General features: G+C 40.4%; 1 pseudogene; it reads left to right on the top strand.

Annotated features, from left to right (window-relative positions):
• Positions 1-1188: 1188 nt before the first annotated feature.
• Positions 1189-2575, top strand: LOC118021298 (annotated as a pseudogene).
• The last annotated feature ends 8518 nt before the right edge of the window (positions 2576-11093 follow it).

Raw genomic sequence — 11093 nt, 5'->3', positions numbered from 1 at the left:
GTGTCCAACTCTTGATTTTGGCTCAGGTCATGATCTCAGGGTTGTGAGATTGAGCCCCATGTCGGGCTCCACACTGGGCGTGGAACCTGCTCAAGATGCTCTCTCTCCCTCTCCCTCTCCCCCTACCTCCCCTAAAAAAAAAAACAAAAAGAGAGAGATGTAAACAGAAAATAAACACATGAAAAGATGCTTACCATCATGAGTCCTAAGGGAAACACAAGTCAAAACCACAATGAGATACCACTAGACACACATTAGAATGGCTTTTTTAAAAGACCATATCAAGTTGGTAAGCTGGTGAGGATGCAGAACAGGAATCTTCCTATAGTGTTGGTGGGAATCAGCAAAAACTGGAAACAGCCCAAATATATTTCAATGGATGAAGGGATAGACACACTATGGTACAACCACTCAGTGAAATGCTACTCAGCAATGAAAAAAAAAAAGAAAAAGAAAGAAAGAATCAACTGATTTATACAACATGAATGAATCTCAATGCATTTTACAGAGTGGAGGAAGCCAGAATCAAAATGCTATATACTGTATGATCCCATTGATAAGACCTAATTGAAAAGGCAAAACTCTAGGGACAAAAAAAAAAAACCCAAAAAACAGATCAGTGGTTTCTAGGAATTGAGAATAGAGGAAGAGGTTTATTACAAAGGAGCACAAAGGGGACTTCCTGGGGGTGAAAGAATAATTCTATATCTTGACAGTGGTGTTGGTTACACAATTGAATTTGTCAAAACTCTTAGCACTGTAAAAGGCGAATTTTACCAATCTAAATTATATTTCAATTAAAAAAGTGAACTTGGATTTTTATTTCATGTCATGTTAAAAATCAATTTCAGGTACATAAAAGATTAAAATGTAAAAGGCAAAATGAAACATTTCATAGGCAAAATGAAACATTTCATAGCCAATACAGGGGAATATCTTTTAAGGTCTTAAAATAGGGAAGAATCTCTTAAATAAAACACAATAGAGGAAAAGATATATAGCTGTGATTGCCTCTGTTCATCAAAGATATCACAAAAAGAGTGGAAAGTCAAGCCTCAAATGATAAGATATTTGCAACACATATGATTAGCAAAAGATTAGTGTCCAGAATATATAACTTACTACTACAAAGGAATATACAGTCAAAACCACACAAATATTGAAGTCAACTGACTTTAACTATGGTTGCACACATCTGAATGTTGTGTTGATGGGCTGTGGTGTTGAGTGAGCAATAAGTCATAGAATACCTGAAGTAGAATTCTATTTATAGGGGTGCCTGGGTGGCTCGGTTGGTTGAGCATTGGACTCTTGATCAGGTCATGATCTCAGGGTTGTGAGATCAAGCCCTATGTGGGGCTCCCTGCTAAGCGGGGACTGCTTTTCTCCCTCTCCCTCTTCCCACTTGTGCATGGGCATGCTCGTTCTCTAAAATAAATAAATCTTTAAGAAAATAATTCCATTATATAAAATTCCAGAATGGACAAAATTAACCATGACTTGCTTGGGAGTACATCTATAAGTTACTAAACAAAAAAGGGAGGGAATGATTATATAAAATTTAGGACAGTGGTTCACTTTGAAGTGAATGAGAGGAAGGAGGGGTATAGGTAATTTTCCATTTCATAGCCGGGTGGCAGATTCACACATCGTTATTATTATATAAAGTGTATATATGTGTTTGATATACTTTGGTTTTTATGATTGTGTTAGCTCAGTCCTCTAAGAAGCCAGGATGGGATTAAACATGCAAGAAATGTATTAGGGAGATGCCTGGAGGGAACCATGACGCAGTCTGGCACCTGGGAAGAAGGGGGAGGAAGCAGGGGTGGATAGGAAGAGGCTTGGACTGCAGTACAGTTGTAAGGAAGTTTCAGCTGGGCCAGTGAGGAGCAAAGGTCACCCATCAAGGAGTCACCGTCTTGCAGGAAGTGTCCTTGCCATGCCCAGTCACTAGTTGGAATCAATGTTGGGAAGCATGACTTTGGCGTAACTTTGGAAGTGCTTTCACAAGGCACAGCTGATATAAAAATAAACTAATAAAAATAATTCCTTTCAGCTGGAACCACCATCTCCCAGTAATTTGACAAAATGACCAACACAAAGGGAAAGAGGAGAGGTACCCACCATGTTCTCTCTGCCTTTTCGAAAACATGGAGTTGTTCCTTTACCTACATACATGCGAATCTATAAGAAAGGTGATATTGTAGACATCGAGGTAATGGGCACTGTTCAAAAAGGAAGGCCCAACAATTGTTGCCATGGCAACACTGGAAGGGTCTATGGTGTTACCCAGAATGCTGTTGGCATTGTTGTAAACAAACAAGTTAAAGGCAGGATTCTTGCCAAGAGAATTAATTTAAGTATTGAGCATATTAAGCACTCAAAGAGCCGAGATAGCTTCCTGAAGTATGTGAAGGAATATGATCAGAAAAAGAAGGAAGCCAAAGAGAGAGGTACTTGGGTTCAATGGAAGTGCCAGCCTGCTCCACCCAGAAAAGCACACTTTGTGAGAACCAATGGAAAGGACCCTGAGCTGCTGGAACCCATTCCCTACGAATTCATAGCAGGATAAGTGTAAAAAAAAAAAAAAAAAAAAAAGACCTCAAGACTGTTTAAACAAATGAAAAACTAATAAAAGTAATAAAAAAAAAATCATAATAAAAGGGTGCCTGGCTCACTCAGTTAGTAGAGCATACAACGCGTGATCTCAGAGTCGTGGGTTCAAGCCCCACATTGGGTATAGATGGAGTTTACTTAAAACAAAACAAAAACAAACAAAAAAACCCAAAAGGCAGCAGCTGGGCTTGTCAGTCAGTTATACTCCCCACAATGGGAGATCGGAAAGGTGCATTTCTATGGTGACCACAACGGCAGTTTCAAAAAATTTTTTTAATTAAGAGAAAATGAAAATGGGCAAAGGATATCAAGGAAGGAAAGCTCTTCGTTACAGAAGAATGTCATCTAATAAATGTGGAAGCAAAAATAGAATTGGAAGAATCATCTTTTTCTAGTCCCCAGATTAATAACTAATTTGGCAAAGGTTATCAATGGATTCTAAAGCAATGTGCAAGGTCTCACTCCATAGATTACTAACTAAATATAGGGGGAAAATTGTGTGTTCTCAATAGAGAGATCTAGTAGTTACCACCTTAGCCAAGTGACCCAGCCAGAGGCTTGGTCCCCATGGGAGACCTGAGTGTGTGTGTACACCCAGCTTACAGCTCTAGGGCCTGGAGTGCAAGAACACAGTAGGCCCACATGCCACGTTCAAACATTTCAAATTTGTGAATTCAGCTACCAACTTTTACAGTTTATTTTATCCCATGCCTTGACATATATACCTTTGCAATGTATAAAATGTACGTGTAAAGCTATGGTTTCTACACAGGGACTTTTAGATGACTTAAAGCTAGAAAAATATCAAAGAATTGAATTGAATTATTATTGTGCACATGTGAGTTTTGTGTTGATGCGCTGTGTTGTAATAAAGACATACATAATTTTATGTATTTATTTCAATAACATTTATTGCCTTCATTTCAGTAACATCACTTAACTAGGTTGTTATAATCAATAATTTGACATAAATTATGTCCTATAGATAGTAATAATTCTGAAGGATTAGAATATAAAATGTAATGGCCTTCAACATATCCAAAATTTGAATATATTTTGCCAAAAATATGAATTATTAAATATTAATGTAGAAAATTTAAGTATATTTTTATATATGCTTTCCAAAAATATCATTTTTCTTCTAAATATTCAAAATGACCTTTAAGAGACAACAATTTATTAATAATATCAGCATTTTTAATGAAAAGTTATTTAAAAAAAGCTCAAATTATACTTAATTTTTTTGAAAATTTAATGGAAGCTTTTAAAATACTTCTAGAAAAATAAAAATTTTATAATTCTAGTGTTTGATATTAATCCAGCGGCCTAAAAAATATTCATATCATATTTCATGTATATGTGAAAATTGTTTGATATTACAAAATGTGCAACTTACAAACATGACAACTTTTCCTTCCCCCACATCCAAGGGCTAACTAGTCAGCTACTAGTTGAAACTTGAAGAATATAATTGAATGAGTTGAGTAGTACCTTGTAGAGACACTCCATGGTTGGCTCAGAAGTTAGCTTATTTGAATCCAAACGATTTACTAATTATGTAAACTAGTTTCCAGGACAGTAAAAGCCCTGTGCCTCAGCCCAAAAGTCCTAAATCAGCCCCTGTCTGGAAGTCATCTGCTTGTCAAACCTCTAGGCTAACATCTAGCTCTTGCAGTATGAAAGTTACCATGACAACTGCGGGGAAAGTTTTGGTCAACAGGATATAATCCAAAAACAATTTTTTTAAAAAACAACCCTTTGGGCAACTTCTTGAAGCCAAAGAGGATTTGAATGACACACGCCCAAAAAGAACAATGTCTCAAAGGCATAAACTCTGGAAATCACAGGGCAAGAAACAGAAAATTAGATGATGGGGTCAAATGGAAAAAGCAGGAAGCATGGCCACCCAAGCCCCTCTCTGTCCCTGGGGCCCCCTGGATGTAAGATGTCTGAGGAATGTCTTTTGGTTTGATCTGATTGGAAGAGCTCCAAATCCTTATTTCAGGTCCCAAAGAAGAGTGAGTTTGTCTCATTTGAGCTGAGACCCAAACACACTCAATGAATATGGATTTCCAGAAATCCTGGTGCTTGAAATGGTTGAGCTTTTCTTGTTCCATTTCCTCAACCACCCTAGAGTTCGTTTTTGGTTAGCTAATATCAGTTCGAGGGAAAACTCCTTTTGCAAAAATTCAATTCAATTAGGACAAAATAGAAAATAAAACATTTCTAAATTTATTTTCAAAGTGCCTTTTGGGAAAAATGCTTTCTCTGCAATTAATGGGAAATTTCTTATTTTTCTGCACACCATCTATTTTCTCTTCATCTGATGACTTCCTTAATTCTCCAACTCCCATTTTTAGCTATGTGGTTCGGGGGAGCAGATCCCCTCCCAACTTCTAAGAAGATGCTGTGACTAGGTTTGGGTAAATCAGAAGCTTTCCTCTCTGCTGGCCACAATGATTGGTTCAGGGCTGTACACATGACCTAATCAGAACCAACAGAATCAATTCTGAAGGAACCAAGCATCCTTATAATGTCATCATGTCCTCTTGGGTCGGGAGGCCAACTGCAAACACCACTGCACTGATAGAAAGGCTTGTTGTAAGGCCCTGCTTCCTACAGACCATGTGACCTTGGACAAATCATTCAACTTCCCTGGGTCTCAATCTCATCCGAAAGTCCTTCATGATTTTTGTGAAGGTTTTATAAAGGACCGCATATGTGAAAACATGTTATAAACTGCAAGGCCTTGCTGAAATGTAAGACCTTGCCTTTTGCTTTCCTGGCAGCCAAAACTGGAATAAGCATGTAGAGATGTTTGGACCTATTCAATGCACTGGAAAACAAAGAACATTGCCCAAGAAGAGAATCCAAAGCCACAAAAAATGTCAGAGCCAAAAGGCCCCTGGAGGACATCTGGTTCAACCCCCTCATTTCACAGAGGAGGTCACTTGTTCTTTCTACCCTTGAAAGGGAGGAAATGAGGTAAGAACGACTCTTGCAACCATTCAGCCAGGTTCCCCACATTAAATTAAAGCAATCAGATAATAAACGGGCTCCCTCTAAGCCAGAGACCATGTCAGTGTTTCAATAATGTGGTTACCTTCTCCCCATGGAAAACAGCCTCACCTGCAGAGAACCAACAGTCACAGAAAACACAAACAAACTAACAAAATAGGATTTACCGAATTCACCTCTTCCACACAGTCAGTCCTCCTCTGAGTTCTAAGATGGGAGGAAAGGAACTTTGCAGCTGGAAAAACTGCTGAGCCATGTGTCTGAAATGCTTGACAAATCACAGTGGGGATTTTATTGAATTTCTTTTTTCATTTTCCCTGTTGGTGAGAACCACTCCCGCCAAGAAATTATTTGCCAAATGGTGACTTCATTTATGATGCTGGCAGTGTGATGTTTAACAGCTGACATTTGGCTACTTTTTATAAAAATCTGTCCCTTAGCTTACATAGCAACAGAAGTGTCGCAAAAATCTGGAGATGCACATGTAATGTTCAGTCATTTCCATAGATAAGAGTTATTGGAAGAAGCCCTATCTCGCCAATATTTTTAAACATTGCAATTACAAAAAAAAAACCCCAGAGTACATAAACTACTTTGTGTGTATTAAATAATCCTCACGACAACTTCAGGAGGTAGGTGCTATTTTTAATCACCCATAGGTTCAAAGTAAGGCACAGAGAGGCTGAGTAACTTTCCCAAAGTCACCCAGCTAGTGGGTAGAAGAGCTGGGATTTGAACATATGCATCTTGACTCTAGTCTGACTGTTCAACAGCCGCGCTACACCGACCTTCTGATGGTAATGTTCTGCATAGAATACCTTATATGTTCTCAAAGAAATAACTTGTGTATGAAATTAAGAAAAATTAAGATATCTGTTGAAATTTATCTTTGTAAAACACCATTTAAACGACAGCATCAAGAGAAAGCAGAACGACAGGAGTGAGAACACAAGATATGGAGCCAGGTTCAATTAAACTTGAGCTCAGTTACTGGCTAGTAGCTTTTATGACAAGTCCCGCACCTCTGTCTTCTTCGGTTTCTTCATCTGTAAAATAGGGATAGAAATGTTACTTAAATTCTAGAGTGGTGCTGGGGTTAAGTGAGATGGTTTATGTAGAGTACATATGTCCTGTAAAGTGTCGGGGATGGGGGTGCCTGGCTGGCTCAGCCCGTTGAGCGTCCGACCTTTGGTTTCAGCGCAAGTCATGATCTCAGGGTCCTGGGATCGAGCCCTGCACTGGGCTCTGTGCAGAGTCTGCTTGGGACTCTCTTTCTCTCTCCCTGTACCCCTCCCCCCTTCTCTCTCTCTGGAATAAATAAATCTTTAAAATAAATAAAGTGTCAGAGGGTATAGAGCGCAGAGCCCAGTGCCAATCCTCATTGTCACTCATCATCATCATCATCATCATCATCATCACTCCAGCTCTGCCTCGCCTTCTCTCAGCCTTACCTATCTCTTATTCCAGCCATCCTCCATCCCTCACTTTCATCCGCTGCAGCCCTGTCCTGCACAGGTTCCAATCTGCCTCTCACATGTCTACCTACGAAGGCCTTGCCGTAAGCCCACCTGTTCCCCTGTCACTCCTCCCCTAGGACATCTCTGTTGACCCCAGTGCATGGGACTCCAGGGGAAACTGCTTATGTAACCCGGAAGTACTGGCAGGGACCCCCTCCAATAGTCAAAACCTTGACCCTTTCTTCTCTGTCGTCAGAGGACATATTCATTTGCTAGAGCCGCCATAACAAAGCACCACGGACTGAGTGGCTGGAACAACAGAATTTATTGTTTCATAGTTCTAAAGGCCAGAAGTTCAAACTCAAGGTGTGGGCAGGATTGTTTTTTTCCAATACCTTTTTCCTTAGCTTGTAGACAACCACCTTCTGGCTGTGTCCTCACGTGGCCTTTGCTCTGTGGGCGCACATCCCGGTATCCCTCTGTGTGTCCACATTCACTCTTCTTAGAAGGGCACCAGTCAGATTAGATTAGGGCCCACCCTAATTTGGGGAGGACACAATTCAGCCTATAGCGGAGGGTCCTGAGATGCATTTCATTAGCCTCCGCAGAAGATCCTATGGGATAGAGCAACAGGTTGCCCATAGTGGTGGCCAATTTGAAACATATCTTTCTTCCCTGGTTTGCATCTCTGCCCTTCTCTGGGATCACACTCACCAATAAAGTCCTCACACATAAGCCCTGGTATCGGGTTCATCTTTCTGGGGGAAGTTGGCCTAAGACACCTGGTAGAAACCGGCTGGCGTCCTACAACGCAAGCCAACCAGACCCATCAGGTGTGTTCCCAGCTGTCCTTTCAGCCCTCCCAGCCCAGCCTGTGCAGGGCTTGTCCTGTTCTAGCCACACTGGACTGTTCATCCTCACTTATCCTTTCCAGGAGTCTTCACCTACAAATGACAGGGCATGTCCCTTCCTCCCTCTGCTTCAAATTCTAGAAGAAAGCTGTTTCACCTTCTTACGCATGCCTTTATTACCCTCTTGGAGATGAGTAATTATCTCTATACAATTCTAAATAAATAAGTATCCTGGGCTAATTAGGAAAGATACAAATGTTTTGGATTTGCATAAAAAAAGGAAATCACACTGCTTCAGAAAGTAATGTATAGAAGAAAAGTTAACAGATGTACAGCTGGCCAATCCCAGATTTTAATTAAAACCCATCTTTTATTGGTCAAAACATGACTAGTATGACAGCCAAAGCCAAAAGAGAAGGGATTAACACACACATGCTCTCACACACGTCTACACAAACACATACTTCTTAGCATTCTGTTATTTTATACTATGTGGAAGCAGCAGGATGTGGATACAAATGGATTTTTCAGTATTTCTCTTGGCATTATGGCCATATTTAATGTAACATCCAGCAAAGCAGAAATTTTAATTAAGTTTATGGTCTGACCATCTGTATTTGTTTGGAATTTCTGTCTCTTCAAAGTAAAAATGTGAACCTGGCTTTAGACCTGGAAATATCTCCGGCTGCAACCAAATGCATGATCAACAAACTGAGAGTGTGTGGTCTGAAATAGAAAATGAGATTAGAAGAGGAGGAGCCCATTATCAAAATATCACAAAATACCTGGATATTAATTATGCAGTCACTAATTTATTCTGGCATGCTTTAGAGAAGATAAAAGGGAAATTTTATATATTTTCAAGGGGAAAAAAAGTCTCAGCATCAGTAAACTGCCAAAGAATCAATTAAATACATTTTACTTGTTTCTGTGGGGTTTGATGTTACTTTTCTTTTAATCTTCACCTCTTGCATTTTATAAATAATAAAACCTATGAACAATCTGTATCCCAAATGTTTTAATCATTCAGGCTTCCTTTCTTTAAAACAGTATAAAAACTCTGTAACGTACAGCAACTGAGAATGGTGAATGTGGCCAATATAAATTAGTAAAAAGTATTTGTACGTACTCGGAAACAATAACTAAAAATACTCTTTTAAGATATTCTGTAGTACAGACATAACGTAGACCTGCAGTCTCTTGCGGGCCCTTTGGGGGATGAATTGAGCTGCCTGTAGTTTACCTTTGCATTCTCTGTGAAGTGTTCATTAAGTAAAATTAAAAGTATGACCACATGTCCAGTTTGAAATGGCAAATCTGGGTATTAACCCTGAAACAGTGTTGCCCACTTTCTTGCTAAAATTCACAATCCTGAAAACAAGGACTGCCAGAATCTGGCAGGTCTTCCCAGTTCTTGCCTCTAGAAAATGAGCTTGTCTCTCTAGGTAGAAATACACTCAGACCTCCACCACCATCTAGTCTACAAATACAAGTCCCGAGCTGAGCAGGAAAAGAGGAACTCTCTCCCATTACACCACCACGCTGTCTCTCCTCTTAAAGTAGCCCATTTCCAAACTAACTCTCCTAAGCTTGTCTGTGAGATATATTCCTATTTATTGTATGCCTCCTATGTGCCATGGCAGGAAGTGTTCTAGAAGCCAGGGGTACCGGAGCGAACAAAAATAAGCTCTTGTAGACAATATATCAGTTTTGTGTCCACTTAGAGACTCAGAAAACAACTCAGCAGGAGGTAAGAGAGAGATGAGAGTGACAGGGCACCTTGGGAGGGGTGGCCCCCACAAGAAAGTACTAGAAGAGAACAGGGAAATCTCAAGGTTTTCATATGTTCCGTCCATTCAGAGTGACAAAGACTCAAGAGGTGGGCCTAATGCAGCCCAGCAAAGCAGAACTAGGGAAAAGGCTTTGAGACAGCATAGACGGGCCACCTGTGAAGTGGCAGGTGTGCTCAGTGCTGTGGAGAAAGTCAGAGCAGGGTAAAGGGGATGAGAATGAGGGGGCAGGAGGTGGGAGTGGGGACAGACTGATCAGGGGAGGCTTCCCTGAGGAGGTGATGTGTGAGGTGAGTCCTGGAGGAAGTGAGCTGTGCAGGTGTTTGGGGGAGAGCACTCTTAGCCTGTGTCTGTGCGCCAGCCTCCCACCTCCGGGCCCTGGGGTAGCTTCCCCTAAATTCTTTCAAATTAGTCAAGACCCACTTGTTTCTGCCAACAGCATCTCCTCCTATACTCTAGAAACTTCTTTAACCCTGACCTCTCCATCCCTGGACAATAGGCTCCGACGCTGAGCAGTGGTAGAAGGGCTGAAGGAGAAAGGGACAAAAACAAACTGGATGACACAAAGGGGAAATATTTCTGGAGGGGGGGGGGGGTTCCAAAATAGTATGTCCAATATACATATTCTAAAAAAATTATTAAATTAAAAGTAAAGAACAATTCAAGCAGAGAGAACAAAAGGTTACCTAGAAAAAGATACAAATCAGGCTTACCTCAAACTTGACCCCTGTCATAGTAATTCTAGAAGACAAGGAAGATGTGTCTACAGACTTTAGGAAAAGGATCATGACACCATAATTTCATATATATATATATATATATATATATATATATATGAAATTCTGTATGTCATTCTCAAATATGTGACATCTCAGAATATGAAGAATCCCTGTATCCCACTTGAGAAAATTTTAGAAAATATACTCACATGGCTGCGATAGAGATGAAAATTAAGAACTCCAGAAAGAGGAAGTTGTATCTAAAAGACCTGAGGATCCCTCGTCTACTCAGGTCAGGACCTGGAATGAAGAGCTCCAGTTGGGGGTGCAAGTTCAAGGGCAAAGCTTGGCCCTACTGCACTGTCTTCCACACAGCCTCTGCTGTAGCTCCTCTTTCCACTTCCCAGTGCCAGGAAATGGGCTTTTTGAGCTATATCCTTTAGATTCAGAAATCCGTTGCTTGTGTTACGGCCACGGGCAGCAGTAATGAATAGGGTTCTCTTCGAGCACTGGTGAACAGTGGCTATACAGGGCATTCTGTTAAGAAACTGAACCAGGAGAATTACTTTTAAAAGGTACTTTCCCTACACAAAACCAGAATGACATAGTGCAACATAGTGGCCCTATTTGTTTTTCCTG

This window comes from Mirounga leonina, unplaced genomic scaffold (assembly GCF_011800145.1).
Source record: "Mirounga leonina isolate KUSES-001 unplaced genomic scaffold, KU_Mleo_1.0 Mir_174, whole genome shotgun sequence".
In the NCBI taxonomy this organism is placed as follows: Eukaryota; Metazoa; Chordata; class Mammalia; order Carnivora; family Phocidae; genus Mirounga; species Mirounga leonina.
The sequence above is the reverse complement of the archived record's forward strand: the minus strand, read 5'-3'. Positions and strand labels throughout refer to the sequence as shown.